The sequence below is a fragment of the Eupeodes corollae genome, chromosome 1 (assembly GCF_945859685.1).
Source record: "Eupeodes corollae chromosome 1, idEupCoro1.1, whole genome shotgun sequence".
Taxonomy (NCBI): domain Eukaryota; kingdom Metazoa; phylum Arthropoda; class Insecta; order Diptera; family Syrphidae; genus Eupeodes; species Eupeodes corollae.
In genome coordinates this window covers 35,407,272-35,428,734 of record NC_079147.1, presented here as the reverse complement: position 1 = coordinate 35,428,734, position 21,463 = coordinate 35,407,272, and the positions used below count along the sequence as shown (strand labels likewise).

The window sequence follows — 21,463 nt, the reverse complement described above, 5'->3', positions numbered from 1 at the left end:
CGTTATTGTGAATTGGATATTCGAACATGCAAATTAATGTTCTGTATTTCGGCTTGTTCCATTTTTTGAACGATTTCAAATCACATTTTTTATTTCTTTGTGTTTGAATTGAAGGAACCGATGAAGGTATTACAAACGGTTTTATTTCCCTTAAAACATATAAAAAAAAGCGTCTTAGCTAATTCCTAAAATATAATGAATGCTTTAAAGAGGAAATCAAGAACTTACTCGCAAATAATATTGCATTCTTCTTCAAAACAGCAAACATTTTACTTCAGAAACAAAATAAAAATGAATGATCCTTCAGTTCTGACAGTTCGAATCAATTTCGAAATTTTTAAATCGATCGAATTGAAGTATATGCAATTTCATTTCACGTTGAAATTGAAAAGTGATTTCAATTCACTTTCGATCGAAATTCGGAACATGGGCGAAAGCCTCTTATTAGAGAATCTAAATAAATTTTCACTCTTCGAATTTTGTTTAATATTTTCTTTTATCTACCTTTTAAATTTTGTCTTAGGTTGAAAGGAGAAAACCCGAAAGTAATAGTTCTAACGTCTATTCTTTTACTCCAGTTTTCCAAGAAAATATTGATGTGCTTTCGAGTTTAAGCTCAAGAATTTTTCCAATAATATTGATCTTAAGTGCTTTAATCATTTTTAAATACATAGTTTAAATAACATCAGGCCCCACGAAAAAAAAGTCTAAAGAAGTGAAATTTTAGCTAAAAAATGGCCAATTGATGTGACCACCATAACAGGATTTGGGCATTATAATCAAAAAATGGCATCAATTTCGGTAAGAAAAAAAAGGTAGATGAAGGACTGTAACGACCACTGTTGGCAACAACACTGTCACTCTCTATTGGCATTGGCTACTCGACAATAACGTGCGGTTTTTTCCAAAAAAATGTATTTTGTAGCCGCCAACGACGATATGAAAATGCGACGTCAGAAAAGACTTTGACTTTTCCCACAACCTTTGTTCAATTGAAGGTGCTCTTAGGAAATTGGCTTTAATTGCTGAGACAATTGGACTAGGATCGTTTCCTATTTACAAAATATACTTTCTTGTCTTGCTTTAATTCAACCCAATCACAAGCCACAACTGACTTTTAATTTGAAATTTCATGAGTTAAAAACAAAACTATGGCCAAAACAACTTACGCCTACAAAATCCTTTTAATTAAAGCCTTTTCTTCAATACTACTTAAAGAACACGTGATATCAACATCTGATATTCGAATTTTCTCAGGCTGTCATACAATTTTGAAATCTGGTATCTGATATTCGAATTTTTTCAGGCTGTCATACAATTTTTGGAATCTGGTTTTACAAACCCTAAAACAGTCCAGAATTTCTAATGGGGTTGCTCGGTTGCCGGTCCAAAGAGGCATTCCAGGAAACTGTAAAGCAAGCGACCTAGCCAAAAATGCTGATACACTACTTATACTACCACGATTGGCTACCGCTTTTGATGGTATAAAGATAACTAACATAAGGTGGAATAACACTACCACCTCTCACGTCTACCTTAGATTTAAAGCGCTTAAGATGTTTGATATCATATCAGCTCGATAATCGGTTTTATAAGCGGAATGTTCCTAATAGGAAAGAGTGCCACGGGGCTACTCGTATTCTCAATTACTTAGGTCCTCAGACCTGTTAAAACCGTCGGGAACCCCTTAAAAGGCATAGGGTCTCTACTACCCCTACGCGTCATTGTGTGCGGTTTCCGGGGATGTCAATTAGCTACCTCCAATTCTTGCCTATAGTGCTGCTGATTCCTGAACGACTGTCCTGCTCCATTTGCTTCTAGGTCGTCCAGTTCTTTTTCCTTCTTGTGTAAGCGGATTGCTTGGCATGCAATGGAATCATTACCTTTTCTAAGCGTAACGTTACATTTTCTAAGAACGTGACACTTGGATTCATCATATGTTGCCTTCATAACAGCAATTAGTTTTTCTGGAATACAACTCCACCGCAAAGCTAACCAGATGTACTCCCTCTTGACACTTTCAAAGGCCTTCTCGAAATCGATGAACAGGGATCCGCAGGGTGTTGATATAATCAATACAGGAGGATCCAACGCAGAATCCTGCTTGTTCGGCATCGATTATGGCCTCAAGGTATACTCTGATGCGTTCCAGTATGATTTTTGCTACTATTTTGGCAACGGCAGATAGAACGCAAATTCCTCTCAACTTTTCGCACTTTGTAAAATCTCCTTTTTTTCTTAAGTTAGTTGTGCAGATACTTTATACAAGACGAAGAAGGAGAAACAGATCTTCACCTCCTGTGCACATGCATTGATCTAACTCAAAAACGCAAAACTTGCCATCGCGAATTCTTTTAATGATTTAAGCGATCTCAAACACACTAATGTATTTAGTCTTTCACGTTCCATAACGAACTCCAATTGGTGTCATTGAGCTTAGAAGAAATACTCGAGATTCATGTGGTATCACAATGGTCGAATAACTAGCCTAAGTGTGTGCTAGTCCATCCCGTACAGACACTTTAAACTTACCTAACCTGACATAAAACAATTATTTGTTATAAGCAATATCGTTATAACCAATCTTGGATGTATTTTGATAGCTACTATTGATAACATCTTTATAAGATTTAAAATGTATTGTTAAAACTTGTTATTAAACTTATAATAAACGTTAGCTTCGATCATAAATTTTTTATTGTTAACTATTATGATTCAGTAGTTTGTCATTCCTTCCAATTTCGAATATTGATTTCTTCACAATCTTAAATCCAAATAATATTTAATCAAATATATGATCATAAAATCAAAGAAAACACAAAATCCTTGAAACTCTTCTTCCTCTAAGCCAATCCAATCAATGTAGTTATAAGAAAAAAAAGAACGTGATGCCCAACTGAACAAGGGTAAGTTGAAATCATCATTATGAATCAATTGATATGCAACATACGTTTCAACATATCTACCTACTCTATCTACATCTTACCCGCATATAATTCTCCTTGAAAATTCCTTTAAACCACGCAGACACCATCAGTGACGACCGACGACCGACGACGACGTCTGCACAAGGAAAAACCAAAACCAAAGCAAATCGAAAAGTTTTTGTGTCAAAATAAATTCCAAGTAGGATTTACGGCTCAATTCATTTATCCCTTTGGACCATTAGACAAGGATGTGAATTGGCAGCGACAGCGGTATGGCGGGTGGGCCTCACCCCCGCATATTATCAGCAACCAGCATTTGGTTTGTAAGAAAATAAACTCGTACTCGTATAATCAAAGAAAAAGAATAATGCTAACGCATTCCAATTATTGTTCCCTTTGCTGGTAGAACAATGGAATTCGGGGTTTACATAGCTTGTAGCCCTATTGTTGTTAGTGGGTCGTGAGTCGTGGGTGTGTTTCGGAATCGGGTCGGTCTTTAATGGTTCGGATTTATTGGCATTTAAATTCTTCCCGTTGAATTATTCTAAGACAAGGCGTGAGCAAGGGCACTCGTTTGTTGCCAAATCCTTGCAAGGATAGACCCAATTTATTTTGTCCTTAAAAATTATATTTGGATTTCATTGGGGATATATAAGATAATAAAAACAAATACTTAATACTTTCTTAACTTTCTATTTCAAACATCGTTATCTTATCTTAAAAACTTTATAATTTTATCTAATATAGTAAAGGATGTGGGAAATAGTCGAGAATGTGCTTATTTTGAGATTTATGATTACATTTGAACTTTGTGTAATAATTTGTGACTGTAAGTACACTTTTGAAATACCGAACAGAATGGATATTCTTAACTGGTCTTTTTGTTTCAAGGACTCATTCACTAAAGTTAAAATCTGGTTTCTTATCAATTTTTAAAATTATGATAGTTTTATTTTATATGGGAATAATACAATGCCTTGAGAAAATAGAATATATAAAAGATAATTAAAAGAGAATTGAGCTTTATACTCTACAATTGGAATGTTTTATACAAATTTTTTAAGAATTATCTGAAATTTCAGAATATGACAATCACTTTCCACATTTTTAATGCAATGTAGGTAAGAAAATTCCTTCTTTAAAAATTTGACGATGGATTGTTTGTATCGTAACTTAAAACAAACAAAAAGCGTATTTGCTTAATTTAAAATTACAATGAAAGCTTTAATTCTTCATAAATTTCACACACTTACATTGTGTCAGGTAAATCTAATATATTCGTCTTATTATTTTTTTTCCTGAATTCTGCTTTCTTTTTTCATTTAAAATTTCCAATAATATTGCATCCATCTTCGAAACAGCAAAAATTTTACTTCAGAAACAAAATAAAAATGGATGATCCTTCAGTTCTATCAGTTCGAAGCAATTTGAAAGTTTTCGAGATCGATCAAAGTCAAGAACATGCAATTTCATTTCACGTTAAATTGAAAAGTGATTTCAATTTACTTTCGATCGAAATTCCTTTTAAATTTACATAACATCGTCATCAAGATTGGTAGCTCTTTTTACACTAAACAGAAATTAAATTATAAGAATTTACAGGTCCGATGCAAAGATAATCAAAGTGTCATTGATAATAATATCGTTAGGAAATAGAAAAAGGTCTAATATGGATTGCTTGAGCTATTTTAAACTAAATTTAATGGCTGGCTACATAGAACAAACAATATATTAACAAATTTAATAAAGACAGTAAGAACCCAAATATACTCAATATAAACTGCCAACAATTAGGGCGAGGCTAAAAATTCTGCAATTAATTTTTGCTTTTTATACCTTGTGGAAGTTTTTACGAATAGGTACGCATTTCCCTATTACAATTTTATAAAATTAGAGGTTAATTGCAACCGAGCCCTGGAGTTCTGAAATGTCAAATAACTTATTACTTAAAAATGGCAATGTTTACATTTTGTGGTATAACAACGTTTTTCTTACATAACTATGAGTATTTCCGCCATTTTTGGACATAAACTGAATAAGACGGTTTGGAGTAGAATCATATTTTTTCTTAATAACCATAGAATAGCTTGGATTAAGGTGTCCTGTCTTTTAACTGCCTGCCACCTTCATAGACTTAACGAGATAGCCATGACCAAACGTCTTCAATTATTTTAAAGTCCAGTGGATATGATGGCCAAAGCAAATGTTGCGCGCCTTCTAACAACCCTGGAAATGTGCATGGGAGCATTGTCTTGTTGGAAAGTTCAAGGGGTTTTTCATTCTCCTTACAGCGAAAAGCTGTTTGTACTACAACATGGGCTAAGGATATGAATGTTGTACAAGGGTGAATTTGGTCATCTGGTAACTGCAGCGGGAAACGAAATGTTTCAGATAAGATTCATCAATGTTAAAAGCTATGGAAAAAAGAGGCTGGGATGCGACCCACACTGATAACTTCCGATCTCGTCTGTCGATTTGTCTTGCTTTAAAGTTTGTCTATATGTACTCATCAATTTTTACCAAATTTGAGTACAATTTTTTGTAGATATTTTTTTAATGGAAGAAGATTTTTATATAAAAATTACTGACTATCGAAAACAATATTTTCTGTGAAATAAAATAAGTTTGAAGACAATATTTTTAATTTTTGAAAAGCTATTTGAGTCGAAAGTAAATTTTTACCAAGTTTTGTTATTTTTTTCCGGTTTTTAATTTTTTGTATAAAAACTGTCAATTCAATTTTTTTTACTGAATGTTGACAACAATATTTATTAAAAGATAAAAGTAAATTAAAGCCAATATCTCAGAGTTTTTAAAAGATATTTGAGTCGAAAATCAATTTTTACCAACTTTTATTAATTTTATTTAGGTTTTTTTCTTTTTGTAAAAAAAACTGTCAATTCGATGTTTCTCAAAATTTGTCCTAAAGTTGTAAACAACATTTCTTATTAGTGAAAATTAGTTGAAAGCTATAATCTCAAAGTTTTGAAAAGATATTTGAGTCGAAAATCATTTTTTACCAACTTTTGTTAATTTTATTTCGGCTTTTAATTTTTTGTAAAAAAAAACTGTTAATTCGATTTTAATCAAAATTAAATTTTGGAGACGACAATTTTTTTTCAGTTTTTTTGATTTATAAAAAAACCGTTAGTTGGATTTTTTTCAAAAAATATACTTCTTTGATATCACCTTGCAATACATTATATAAAATTTAATTCAAGTCTCTAGCGTTTTTGGTTCGGAAGATATTTAGGGTTAACCAAAATTTTTACACGCACGCAATTTTATCCTTATTATCTGTATAACAAAATTTATTTGAAGTCGATATCTCTTCTGGTTCTTGAGCTATGGACAACGAAAAAAACGTCACGAACGTACGAACGTACGTTCGACTCTAGGGACCTTGAAACGTCGAGAAATGTCAAAATTTTCAATTTGACAAATCGGGCCCATTACAATAACTTCCTATGGGAAGTTAATAACCAGACAAATAAAGTCTAAAATATTATTAAGGGATCATGTTGTTTTAAATGTTTGTACTGCTTTTAAAGAGCAACGTATATTTCTCCATGCACTAAACAGAGAAACCTCAATTTTATTCCGCAAACTTCAAATGACTGGATTTGCGATTAATGACTGATCTAATGTCAGTGAATTTAAAAACTCCTTGGGATATTTGACTACGTCATCCTTGTTCATAATACAATTTTAAATAGCAGCATTGAGATCCCTGATGTCTTTATTTTTCGCTCCCAATATTGGTCGTTCAAGCAGACAATTATTTAACTATTGCGCTATGTCTTTAAAAACATGCCTAGTAAGCTCCTCTTTAAGGTCTGTGAATCACAGACTGTGATGTGACAGAAATCTATGGGTAATGTGATGGATCCGGTCGAGGTGGCCACTGCGACTTTATTATTTTCACTGTCTAACAACACATTTCCAGTTTTAACTTTTTGCTTAAATACCCGTATGTTAGTTGTTGATTGAAATGTCGTAACGTGTACCGCCACAAATATGATGATACTAGGCAAGCGTTGAGTTCATCAGCAACAGTTAATCGAGGAACAACTGAAAGACTCTGGCGAAATCTACCTAATAACAGAAAAGATATTACAACGTTCTATCCAGTGCCTCAAGTGAACTCTTCTGGGCTCTGGGCTATGACTATTCATCCCAAACAACCAATTTGCATACCTGTATAGAATCTTAACCAATGTGTAAAATTGGTGTTCGCCCACCTTCTAACCGAGTCGCAGCAATTCCAGATGAAGCCAATGCTAGAGCTACATCACATCGCGATCTGAACCTCGACAAAAACAATTAAAATAAGAACGTTCCCGGTTTCCGGTTTCTCAGGGAGCAGCAAGAAAACAAATTCCACCAGAGCCACTGTTCAAAGCATCTTTCAAAGTAAAGTACGCAATTCTTTGTTCTTAATTTAATCTTGGAACATTTCTTCAAACTGTTTCGGCCAATGCTTCACAGTCGTACTTTTGTCCTCTTTGCAACTCGTGGTTAATTCTGGCAACTCGCCAGTCGAGAGTCGACAGAAGCCAACTTTAACTGGCCAACCAAAATGCAGTTTCGAGAGTCGATATAGGCCGCCTTAAAATAGCCACAAAAATGCAGCTGTGGCTTAGCTTCAAGGAAAGAAAAAACTACGAAACAGTTTGTTAGTAACCGATTACGAGATCAAGATCACTTCTTAAAACATTTCTTTTAAATAAATTACTTTAAAAATATTAAAGTCTTGTTTCAATTCTATTTTACAGCGCCTAAATGCATATAACGATTCGGATTTCAATAGATAAAAAAATACCTTCAATCTTGATCAATGTCTCATTGTAAATTTAATTTGTAGTGTAGGGTTCAAAGTTTGATGCAAAACGTCCTCAGATATGTCATCTCTATACTTTACTCACAAATCTTTTGGATTCGAATGCTAACATTCTGATATGATAATCGCAAACAGTGTACAAATTTGATGCGGTATAATGAAGATATTGTGGTATCCTTGAGTCAATGGCGGATCCACGGGGGGGGTCGTAGGGGTCATGACCCCCCCTGGGAGATAATTTGTTTACTTTTTTGTAAGAATTCCCTTCAATTTAAAACTAATCGTATTGCGTTAATGGATATGACCCCCATTATATTTTGAATTATTTATTTTTTTGTATATGAAAACAACATTTGTATTTTACTTCCCTAAACTTTGTTGCTAAAAGTACTACTTTTGACTGAAGATTGGACCAGGAACTTAATATGAATAGGATATTCAGCCCTATTCCAAAAACACAGCACTAATTCATCAACTTTTGACCAATTGATCCAGGGGGGGGGGGGTCATATGAACCAAAAAGCTTAAACAGTTAAGTTGTATAGGTAAAGATTTCATTTAAAGATTTATTAGTAATTTAACGACATTCACCAAAAAGTGGTTTGCTATCAAAAACAACTAAAATTTTTATTTTCGCTCAATTTAGAACTTGAAAAAACATAAGTCATGCTTTTAATTATTTTCATAAAAAATGTTTCTAAGAAAAAGAGCAAATATTCAAGTTCTTAAGAAGAAACCTTGAATAAGAGATCATCAATTTTATATTAAGTTGCCTTTGAATTCCTTAAACTAGCCTTCAACTTTATAATTACAGTTTTTTGACACACATTAATAGTGAACATTGAAGTGATTTTTACTTGCGACATATAGGAACTATATAGCAAGTTTTGCATTAGTAAACAATTTCAAACTAGAGTTTTTAATCAAATATGACATTACGGCGGTAGAGAAGTCGAAAAAAGTGTCTAATTTCTTCCGTCTGTCTGTCTTTCCTGATTTTCAGCTGATTAGTGTAGGGAGTTTTTATCATTTCATTAATACAAAAAATAACAGCAGTCCCCACATAAATTTTCTTGGTTCAAACATGTGAATTTTCTAAAACTTTCTCAAAATTTTCTGTTTTAATTTGGCTTCTTTCTACAACAAAAACATATTTTCGTTTTGCTCCAGAAGGGTACCCCTCAAAAAAAAAATTTATTTTGTTGATAAGATTTCTCAAGAACTAATGGAACGATTTCAAAATTCTTCTCTTTCTGTGCAAGCTCTTGTCAATGATCAAATTGATGATGATTTTTTATGATCAAAAATGTATTTTTTTTTATTTTTAATAAAATACTAATTTTGTTTACAAAACTGGATATCTCAGAAAGGGGACAACATTTTTTTACGAAATTTAAATGTAAAATGATCATATATTTATAAGCTTTTTATTTAGTGCCTATACCAAAAATATTTTTAAGACAAAATTTATAATGATTTTCGAAAAAATAGGTTAATCTAGATTTTTTGACAAATAAAATGGTATTTAAATTATTGAGAAGAACTTATTTTGAAGGTATGTACATTTTTAAATCTTAAAATATAGGCAATATTTTTAAATAGACTTTTTGGAAGAAATTATCAAGTTCTTGCGACCCAGTCGTGCATTTCATTTCTTTCAAGACTGGTTTTCTGTAAAATACAAAAGATCTTAAAAAATTAAATAAATCAACTTTTTGAAGTGAATTTGCTTTGGATGCTCTAGAACTGAGATTCAAACATGAATTTCAATAATACAAATGTCCCAAAAAATCAAGTGACACTTTTGTTAAACTAATGGCTAACTGAAAAACATAGTAAACGTTTCATATCTATTGATATAAAAGCTTTGAAACGTGTAATTTGTGAGAGCTACAAAACTTTTCTTCCCAAATTATTTGTTCACCTACCTTACTTTTTTTTAATTTAATTTTTTTAGATAAATTATGTTCTTAAATACAACTATTTCCTTGAATTCAAGAACCAAACCTTTTTTTTTCTACAATTTTTAAGTTTTGTTAACGCCTTTATAAGATCCAAATAAGCAGATTGATAACGATAGTAATAAGAGATTCCCGCAAATTAAGTTCGAAAAAACTACGTCAAAAAATGCCCGCCATTTTTACATTCAGATCTTCTCTCATTTTCTGGATTTTTAAATTTTTGCAGCGTTCTTGGCATTAATAGAAATTAAAACAAGAAAAGTGTGTATTGTTTTTGGAACAAAGCAACTTTTCAAAACAGTTTCCTACATTTCGGCGCGAAATGCACCAAAAACCCTCTAAGCTATTGTATTTTAGCTCTTAAATATGGCATATTTAGACAACTGTTCGAATCTTGGAATGCTTTCTAAATAATTTGATAGCTAAAGTTGTCATTTAAGCAATTATTAAATTTTGTTAGCATCCTTTAAAAAACATTAGGCGGTGAGTAAAAACTCATTAAAGTGTGTGACCCCCCCCTGATGAAAAGTCTGGATCCACCCTTGCCTTGAGTACGAAAAGTTTTCGAGTAAATGATAAACTTGACATGCCAAACGGTAAGTCTCTTGATCTAAGGAAACCAAAAGATATAACTAGTTTTCTAGACCCCCAGTTTTTATATCTGAAAGAAAATGCTTCGGAAAAGTTTCTTTTTTTTCTTACTATTAGAAGCATTAACAAACCTATCAATAAATCATTCAAATTTCAATGACTAACTTCTTGGTGTCTAAAATTTAATCGATTCTAAAGCAGATACATAATGTTATGGGCATTTCAAATTCAACATTCCGAGAGCACTGTTGAATGTCTGAATACTTTGCAACAATATCTTTTCAAACAAACAAGAATGCATAAATAATTGAAATTGAATAATGTGCTAAAATGTTCAAATATGTAGACAGAGGAAGTCAATAGCTTTTCGTATTTCCTTTCTTAAGTGGAATTTTCACAAATTGTAACATTTTGTGGTACATTTGCCTAGCACTCAACCCCACTAACAACATCATACTCACAGTCCCACAGACACGTGTATGAAAGAAAAACCAATTCAATCAATCAATCACACGGATCAAAATTTAATAAAGATAAATTGAATTCGACTTCGATTTCGTATAATGCCTAAACAAATAATTCATGAATGTACAGTTGTGGTCATAGAATTTAACCACAAAATGAGAAAAAAAAAAAACATTTTGTTCACAATGTTTAAGATAATAGCTAACTAAGCTACATAAATCCATTTTTGCTGGGGATAGAAAAATTACAAGGTTTAGCAAAGCGGGAACTTTTCAATATCGTTACAAATTATATTTTTAATAAGTATTGATTTGAAGTCCTTGAAAATAATGGCGGCTTAGTTCTTACACTTAAACAATATTGTACTTCCAAAACCATGACATAAAGCCTCACTACATTTTAATGTTGAAGTGTGCATTTATGGTTTTTTTTTATTATAGCACCTAATGTTTTACTTACTATAAAGCTTATAAAGCACTGCTTAGTCAAACTGCTATTAAAGATAACTAAGTTTTAAGGTGATTGTACAAATTCTATTTGAGAATCGTTAAGGTTAGTTTCGTCCCTCGGGCTAGAGCGTTGCTCTCGCTCTTCATGATCCAACTAGCTAAGTCGTTGGACTTTTATTTATTTGACCAAACTAGTGTCACTGATGTGTACTTCGTCAATGTATCTTTTCCTCGACTCTCTATATATGCAAACGCGATCAAAAACAATCTTTTTTGACAAGGTCCAAGCCCCAGCGCCATAAAATAGAACTGGGATGATGAGTGTGACATTAGATGCTTAAGACAGGTCTTTACTGGTGCCTTGGTAGACAAAGCCCTTATATACCTCAATGTAAAGCTTAAGAGTTTTGTACAATTCTTTCCAGAACGGTGTTGAAGATGTCACATGACATCGCCTTGTCTTAAACGTGTTACATTACATTACATACTACTCAGCACATAAATGTACAGAGTATTGAACACAGCACCTTAAACGACTAGACTATATAAGGTGATAACAACACAAGACAGAAGGACGGAAGAGAAAGAACAACAGACAGAAAGAACACATGACAACAGCACTTGGTAGTTTTCAAGACGGTACCCATCTGCATACTAACCGCTCTCACTGATTATGAGATCTTTTTCGGCCTTTATGGAGCAGTGCGCTTTCTCCATTGTCACTATGCACAAATGGACAAGTTTGATAGTGATACCAAAACTAGATATTGCTCTGTAAAGCCCTCGATAAAGAGACGGTAGGTATCGATTTGTAGTTCCTGGGGATTTCCAAGATCTGGGTGGACTTTCCTGGTCTGAAGCCACACTGATATGGACCTATCAGGTTATTGACGAACAGTCTCCTTTTTTGATTATTGGGAAAACCTTAGATTCGATATTGCTTTGTCGAAATCAGGTAAGCGGAATTGTTCTTCTGCTCCACCCGGTTAAATGATTCTATCTCCCTTACCGCGGAATTTGATTCGTCATCGTTTTCAGCAAAGAACGCGCCACTGCGATTCTAATACGATTTTCCCCTGATCGTCTTTACAGGGTTCGATTCGTGAATGTTAACCTTTGGAGTTTTTTTTAAACTTTTTAGTAAAATTTACGAACCTCTTTGTTTTTTTTTTCCTTCTAAGAAGCCGTGGCAGCTCTCTCTTCTTCTGCTCGTTCAGCTCAGGATCAGCTCTGATTCTTCTGTGCAGCGCCGTTTTGTATGTCTGTTGCTTAGCTGCGTGCGCTTGCCGGTATTCGTCGTCAAACAACGGGCTTCACAATGGTGCCACTGGTTTTCAATGTTTAATGCAGGCAGCATAGGGACTTCTTTAGAGGTTGTAAGAGACTCGATCGGAAAAGGACTTGGTAGTTTCTTACCATTGTAGCCGTCCAGAGTAGAGCCTTCTCACAGTGCTTCCTTGTTTTGGCTTGAATCAAAATATCCATATTTAATATTGGCTCCTCGAAACTTTCGCACACTCGTATATTGGACACGTGTTCTTCGTCGATCGCAATGTGGTCAATCTGGTTTGCAGTTTATTGATCAAGTCCCCTTTTGGATGTCGAGATGTGTGAACTGTGCCACCAAAGATGTCTCATTTTAGATGGGCGTTAAAAACGTGCTGCTCATATGTCTTTACCGATAGCTTAAAGAATATGTCTTTGGTGTCTTCATCTTTCTCCTCTCTGCGTAAATGCAGCTTTTGTTGTCGAATTAATCCTTTAAGCGGATTTTTGTTATGAGCTCGTTCACACTGTTGAAACTCAAGACTAACCAAAACTCTCTGGAACTCCTTTTGAAAGTGGTAAACATGAGGCGGAATATTATTTAGCTCAACTGCTTGCTGTCGACCGAAAAAGTGTGAAAAGTTTAATTTGACTGCAGTTGGAGCAAACTTACTGTTACTGTCGTTGGCTGTTTCAAATGCCTTAGAAAAATCACGAAGAATTAAAATCTTTTCTTATTTATCCAGGAAAATGTTTTAACGCAGTAATACAACTTTTTTTTGATCGGAAACCCAATTATTTGGAGAAAAAAATAGAAAAAGCTTTAAGAAGAAGGGATAATATTTATTAAGGACAATTGTTTTTGATTAAATTGATAAAGTGCTTTCTATCACATCTTGTGTTGTTATTGTTCAAAATGAAAACAAATGTTCGTTTATTCTGAAGTTGTTTCTCTGATAAATTCTTAAGATTTCTAGTTTAAAAATTAAAATTACAATGACTAATTTACTAAAATAGGTAAACTTAAATTGCCAAAGAATTAATTATATGGCCACAACTGTATGTACACCAATTCCATATGAAGATATGTAGCTTAATATTTATGATATAGGGATCTGTTTCGGAAGGCTTTGATGTTCGTAAATGTTTCATCATGAATTGAAGTATTGAAAAACAGCCCTGTGTATGGTACACACCTTTGCGATACATTTTTGATTTTGTAATTTGAAAAACTCTGACATTTGGGATTTCGAACGTCAGTAATGTTCTTTTCGGTTTTTGTATCTCTCTCAACATATTCATCTTATTTTCATCTCAATAAAATATATACATATTCATGAAATTGTTTTCTTTAAGTCTATGAAGTACGTAATAAAAAACCACAATTTCCTCTCAGCACAAAGATATCCATGATCATAATTTCAATCTTAGTATTATACTCGCACAAAACACCAGAAATCCATCGCCCTCTTGTCGAAATTCATTCATTAATTCACTCCCTTCCTCTTCATCTTTTGTACTATTATAGTACCTCAAGAAGATTATGTTTTATGATAAAAGCGAATTTAACAATATAATGTCAAATTTAATGCAATTTATTATCCTTTTTTCATTCTATACGAATTCCCCCTCACTTCCGTGCAGACGCTCGGGATTGCCCCACAGCTGTCTAACTTATAGATCTCAGACTTCCGATTTAGGTAATGAAGGACAATATACAAACGGAGGCAATTTACAAAGTAGACACGTGGCTGCAGTTTTAGAATGACCGTACTGTCGTTAAAAATATATATAGAAAGCCTTCTTTGGTTTAACAGAGAATCCTCTCTCCTACTCAACCTATCTATCCGCATCTATATAAGCAGGAAAAAAAGATAGATAGAGGTTACCACCAAAGTAGATTCAAATTAAGTAATTAACATGGCGCTAGACATAAAAAGGCCTCAACTATACATCTGCCCTTCTCCTGATCCTGCCCCTCAGGTCCCTCATACAAAACACAACACTGATGCTGTTGTAGATAAAGTATCTATCTTTACGCGCAGGAGATACATAATGCTAATGGCAATCTATATTTTTAACCCTTAGTCGTGTCGAAAACAAAAGATAAACGGGTCTAGCTCATCCAGATCAGATCCAACGTTGTGGGGGGTGGGCGGTCGTACCGGGCGTTCTTTCCTTAACAACCATTAGATGAGTAAATTTTGTGGCAACAACGAAACGAGGCAGGGAGAGGTTGGTTTTGAGGCTAAGGTTTGAAGCTGAAGCTGATATTTGCTTTAAACATTTTTGCCGATATACCTAAAATAAGGCTGCTGTCTTTAACAGCCCCAACCAGAATTTAATTTTACGTGTCTATGTCTAGGTCTAGATCTTTAGATATACATACCTATCAAAGGTAGTTATGGTCTATAGGTAGGTATTTAGATTTGACGTGTTGGATATAAAATAAAAGTTTGCCGGTGGCAATAAAATATGGAAATTTCGTACCGTTTTCGTTATGCGTTCGTTGATGTCTGCGTGAAAGGAAGTGAAAGTAAGTAAATATACACGGCGTCATCACAAACGCAAAGAAACATCACGGCCGAGGTTTACTCAAACATAGCTTTATGAAGACACACAAAAAGAAAACATGAAAAATATATGTATTTGCAATTTACCACCCTTTTTTCAAACTTTATTTCCTTTTATTAAGGGTTCAAATTTATGTTGAATTGACGGCGCAGCGGTGGTGGTTTGCAACTTTTTCTTTTTGATGTAGAATCTTCTTTGAGAACTCTGGGAAGTTGTTCTTGTTCGTTAGTAACTATTATATTAGAGGGGGATTTTTCGTCCTTTATGAAATAGTTGGTGAAGTCTCGTCTGCAGGTGAATCCTAGGGTGAATGGAGGGAGAATATATATAAAAGTTTTACTCCTTTGAAGTAATTTCCTCATTACCTTTACTTTCTGCCAAAAACATAGTTTGTGTCTTCTTATTTTTGAACGGAAAAGTAAATATTTTTTGTTGTTGTTGTGGTCACAAGTTGGTTTTCCCGATAAAAAAGTTGAAGTTCTAAGCACCTACTTATGTCTTCTTAACAGCTAAATGGATTTCAAAGCTGATAAGCATCATGAAAGAGACTACAAACGCCATCATTCGATAGTCTTTTGAGTCATAAAAGAAGACTTTTTGAAGTTGCGCTTTCTTACATTGATGGTTAGTGCTAACCTAAAACAAGAATTTGTGGCCTTTACAATAGAGACTTCGGAAAATTGATTGAGAAATAAACGGAGAAGAAAAACGGCCAGTTTTTAGTCTTGAAAAAGCTGCGACACTCGTTGGCACTCGAGCAGAAGCTACTAAAGCCTTAATCAACGGTTATTCGGAAATCGAAGAAGCTCTTACCAGCATATCTTCCAATAAAGAGTAAAAAGACATCATGAGGAATGAAGCATAGCAACTTCTACACAAGATGAGTTGTCTCGAAACCACTTTGTTTGCAACATTTTGGAACGATATCTTGAAGAGATTCAACGATACAAACAAGATTTTGCAAGACCGGAAAATGATTCTTGAATCAGCAATGCGTCCACTAGAATCATTGAAATCATTCGTGGAATCCAAATGAAATGATTTTAGTAAATACGAGGAAGCAGCCAAAAAAATACCCCATACTTATGAATATGTACAATCACGCACCCTCCCCAAAACGCCTTCATCCCAGTGATTGACCATCTATGCGTTTCTCTTACTAAAAGATTGCATGCCTATGAAGTTGTACGTTCGAGATTTGGATTCCTGAATCACATCGAGAAGATGGATGCTAAAAATTTTCACGCTGCAGCAGAGGCATTGGAGAAATTATATCCGCATGATTTAGAACCTAGTCTTGGTAATGAGATGGTTCAATTTGTGTCTTTGATTGACTCATACAAAAAGGAAAAGGACTATGGAACAGATCAACCGCCGGAACTATTTTACTACCAAGTTCTTGGAAATCTAAATTTCAGAGCTACATTCCCAAACCTCGAAATTGCATTGAAAATGTATTTGGTTTTGATGGTAACAAATTGCACTAGAGGGCGATCATTTTCAAAAATTAAAATTATAACAAATAGGCTTCGGAGCACAATGGGACATAACCGTCTATCGAAGCTTTCTCTCATGAGCATTGAAAGCGATTTACTCCGAGAACTAGATTTCAATGAAACCATCAACGTTCCGTTCGTTAACCCTTAAATTTAATTTTAGATAATTCTTGTTTCCACGATGCACGATGGCCAGGAAGTGGTCATTGTTGTCAAGGATGGAGGAGACCTACAGTTTATATGCCGAATCCGAACGGCTAATTTGAGACTGCACTTTTTTATGACAAAAATTATTCTTGGAGAATAAAACTTTAGGTGACACAGGCAGGGATTGCATAATATCTGTATTGAAATTGGAGACGAAGAGCCTCCAAATGATGCAGAAGTATAAGTACCAGCTTTTACAAACTTTGAATTACAAATCGCAAACGAAAACAATGCTGCAGCACGGAACCAACTAGTAGATACTTTTTTTAACATATTTGAACACGTTCCTTATGTAATATTGGTTCTTTTCTTTAAAAACAAAAAATAAAACAACTGTTGAGATTAACGAAATATATAAATAAAATTCTTCCATCAACGGAATCGCTTCCTACTTATTTATTAAAGTCCGCATTGAAATCGTACATGTTGTCTTCGGGTGTGCACTGCAATCCCCCTATTCCAGCCATTTTTCTTCCAGGTAACTTAGGGCTGAAGTTGTTAGTCCACCACCAGTTTTAAAGATTTCGGTCTGTAGAAATCAAAATATCATCAAACAAGTTTTGAGTTTTAGGAAGGTACACATGTTGGTATATAATTATATACTATTTATAAATCATAGCACAGAAAACTTGGATTCAAGTGCATTTACCTTAGAGAAACGTTAATTTAACTGTTGCTCAAATTACTTTATGTTTTTGAAAGAAAAACAAATTTTACCTTCAAGTTTTGAGAGTTAAAATTCTTTTGGCTCTTACCTTATGAGTGAACATTTCTTTCTTGGTCTTATGCTTCAAGGACTCATACGTGCCTCTTAACTGCACAAAACTCCTTTCGCCCGAGGTTGCTACAGTGGAGTTAAAGATATTTGATATCTCCTGCCAAGTTTTGTTTTTTTTATCTACAGTCACCCCATCTGTGGCTTTATTTTCAATTATATTCCTAAATTGGGCAACAATATCTATTAGCCCATTTTTTTCGCCTCCGTATAATTTTTTCCTCGTTCTCTTTTATTAAAATTAGTTTTCATACTGAATTTTTGAACGACACTAGCCGCGTTTTATTAGCCGCGTTTTATTATCACCATGATCTGATCCGGATCTTGGATTTACATGCATTACAACAACAATACAAGATCCTGCTTTGTGTTTGGATCTCAATTTGAGATCCAAAATTTAATTCTTTTTTTCACAACAAGGAGCGCTCTATCATTGTGATTTCACATGTAAATGTTGGTATCATTGCAAACAAATTAAATAAAACCTGTATTGCCATATAAACATTTTAATTTGAATGAAACAAAATATTTTTTTTTAAATAAAAAGCGAGAAGCTTTATATTTATTTATTTGGTATATAATCCATGAAATAATTAGATATTTTAACAAAACTAATTAATTGGTGAAATTCAAATAATTAAGTCCAAAAAATGTATATTTGACATAATTTATGGGTATTATTTTCCCCAAAAAAAAGGAACAAAAAAAATAATTGAGCAAAATGTTCTATTAGCAACCCTGCTTTAAATGTCAAAAAACATAAATAAAATCGAGAAAGCTGCAGCAGAAAAAAATGTTGAAAATACTTTTACATGGGAATTTTTTGAAATCATTCTTTTAATTGAAAATGGTTGTAAGAAACACTTAGGTGACATAAATTAGAACTCAGAACTGTCTGAACCATCTCAATGAAGAGAGTAGTTTTGAAATGACAGTGGTTTGTATGTAACACTTCCAATAATTTCTAGAGAAAATCATACAAAATTCTTAAAAGTGTTACATACAACCCACCGTCATTTCAAAACTACTCTCTTCTTTGGGATGGTTCAAACGGTTCGGAGTTTTAATTTATGTCTGCTAACTGATTCCGTAAACTCTATTAAATTCAAAAAATTATTTCAAAAAATTTCCATCAAAAAATTGTTTTAAATTTTTTTTTTGAGAATCAAAAAATGTTGAAAATACTTTTACATGGGAATTTTTTGAAATCATTCTTTTAATTGAAAATGGTTGTAAGAAACACTTAGGAGACATAAATTAGAACTCAGAACCGTCTGAACCATCTCAATTAAGAGAGTAGTTTTGAAATGACGGTGAGTTGTATGTAACACTTTTAAGAATTTTGTATGATTTTCTCTCGAAATTCTTGGAAGTGTTACATACAAACCACTGTCATTTCAAAACTACTCTCTTTATTGGGATGGTTTAGACGGTTCGGAGTTCTAATTTGTGTCACCTAAGTGTTTCTTACAACCATTTTTAATTTAAAGAATGATTTCAAAAAATTCCCATGTAAAAGTATTTTCAACATTTTTTGATTTTTGTGATTTGCACATTTTCAGAAGTTGTGGAGCTACAACTGGAACTTGAATCATCATCGATAAGATTCAATAGGGATAAAATTTAATTGTTTGATTCTTCGCTTTCATCACTTTCAAATAAAAACTGCAAATGATAATAGTTTTTAATAGAGAAAAGAAATACAAATTAAAATGAATACTTCGATCAACAACAGCAGCTTCCATTTTGGGTATTTGTTTATATTTTTTTTGTTTCGAAATGTCACTTTTGAAAGAACGAATTTGACACTGCTACCAAACTTTAAATAATAAAAAATATGATGATCCAATGCTGTTTTATTATCATGATCTGATCCGGATCAGATCACGGTGATAATAAAACGCGGCTATTATCACCATGATCTGATCCGGATCTTGGATTTACATGCATTACAACAACAACACAAGATCCTGCTTTGTGTTTGGATCTCAATTTGAGATCCAAAATTTAATTCTTTTTTTCACAACAAGGAGCGCTCTATCATTGTGATTTCACATGTTAATGTTGGTATCATTGCAAACAAATTAAATAAAACCTGTATTGCCATATAAACATTTCCATTTGACTGAAATAAAATATTTTTTTAAATAGAAAGTGAGAAGCTTTATATTTATTTATTTGGTATATAATCCATGAAATAATTAGATATTTTAACAAAACTAGATATTAAATGGTGAAATTCAAATAATTAAGTCCAAAAAAATGTATATTTGACATAATTTATGGGTATTATTTTCCCCAAAAAAAAAAGGAACAAAAAAATCATTGAGCAAAATGTTCTATGGGCAACCCTGCAACCACAGCAGCTTCCATTTTGGGTATTTGTTTATATTTTTTTTGCTTCGAAATGTCACTTTTGAAAGAACGAATTGGACACTGCTACCAAACTTTAAATAATAAAAAATATGATGCTGTTTTATTATCATGATCTGATCCGGATCAGATCACGGTGATAATAAAACGCGGCTACTATAACTAAAAAGGATGTTTTTTATTTTGAAGAAGTTTATACTGTTGTATTTTGCTATTCTTGTCATTTATTTCACAATATAATGCTTTCTCATTTTTTCTCACACAATAATAAAAAGAAAAAGAAAAGGGGTTTCATTTTTACAGGGTTGTGAAGAGGAATCTATTTTTCAAAAATATACCATTTTAAGCTTGGTGAAATTGACAAAATTTAAAGGCCTGATAAAATTTAGAAGGCTTTTAGATAAGAGTGCTTTTAGTGTTTGTTTATGAAATCAGACATTAGAGATATGAAGAGACTCGGAAGCTGTCTTAAATTTCGTTTAAACTTTTTGGGACACATTATAAGACTAGTTTATGGTACCAGATCAAATAATAATATTAATCTTTTAAAATCTGTGCAAATAAATACGTAATTTCAACTATAAATAAGGTAAGAAAAATAGTCTATGTCATATTGCGTTTTAAAAACATATGAAATAAGGCCATATTATTTTGAGAAATAACACCAGCTTGGCCTTAATTTTTCCAAAGGTTAAGCATGCAAAAATAATAGGTTAAGTTTAAACTTCTTCATTAAATTAAACTTAAATAAAACCAAGCAGAAGAGTGTTCCAGGCAGAACTTCTGACCATCAAAGAAGCCCTCTTTTGGTTCCGAAAAAAACGTGATTTTCAAGAGACTACCGATATACGCATCTTTTCAGAAAGTCGAACTGGCATAAAATCATTGGACTCTTTTCAGTGAACTCACTAACATCCCGAAACTGTCGATCATCTCTTGTGGAGATAAAACATAAAACCTTATTTGGGTTTAAAAATTGGAACAACTTTACCTTTAATGGCCATCAAATTCAACATCGCAAGCCCAGCTACTTGTAAACATATGCTAAAGCTTAGCTCCTTACAGAAAATTGTTGAATGGGTAGGTATGCAAACGACTTTTACAGAAGCTGCAAAGATAAAAAAGTAGAGGTGACATTGTGTAGCTCTCATGTCCTGCACTATCACAAACATGAATGCTCCATATTGTAGACTTTTACTACAATGATCCTAGTGAACATAGAAACTCCGATTTCTATTGTCTCAAAAGCTGGTTCTTACTACTATCTCAACGGACAAACTATCGGTCTAAATTGGTTTTTCCCTCAACAGCCGCCTTAACCTTACTTAACTTATTTTTTAACTCGTTCAAAGGAAGACTTAAGTCCATTAGTGGGAGAAAGTGCTCAATAAATTTAATAGTAGTGCCTCAAAAACCGTCACAATTAATTTTTCATTCTATTCCGGTGTCTAAAAATTCCAAGAAAAGTGTTCGAGTTCCAAGTACTTCTTCCTCAAAAACTTGACTGCATCGGTACAGCCATGATTTGACATCTAACAA

General features: G+C 33.2%; 1 protein-coding gene across 1 annotated transcript in view; it reads left to right on the top strand.

Annotated features, from left to right (window-relative positions):
* LOC129942734 (choline O-acetyltransferase) overlaps positions 1–21,463 on the top strand; it is a gene marked incomplete at its 5' end in the record, with an annotated part of 185,104 nt that overhangs the window by 73,597 nt on the left and 90,044 nt on the right. The gene's annotated exons all lie outside the window — the stretch shown is intronic.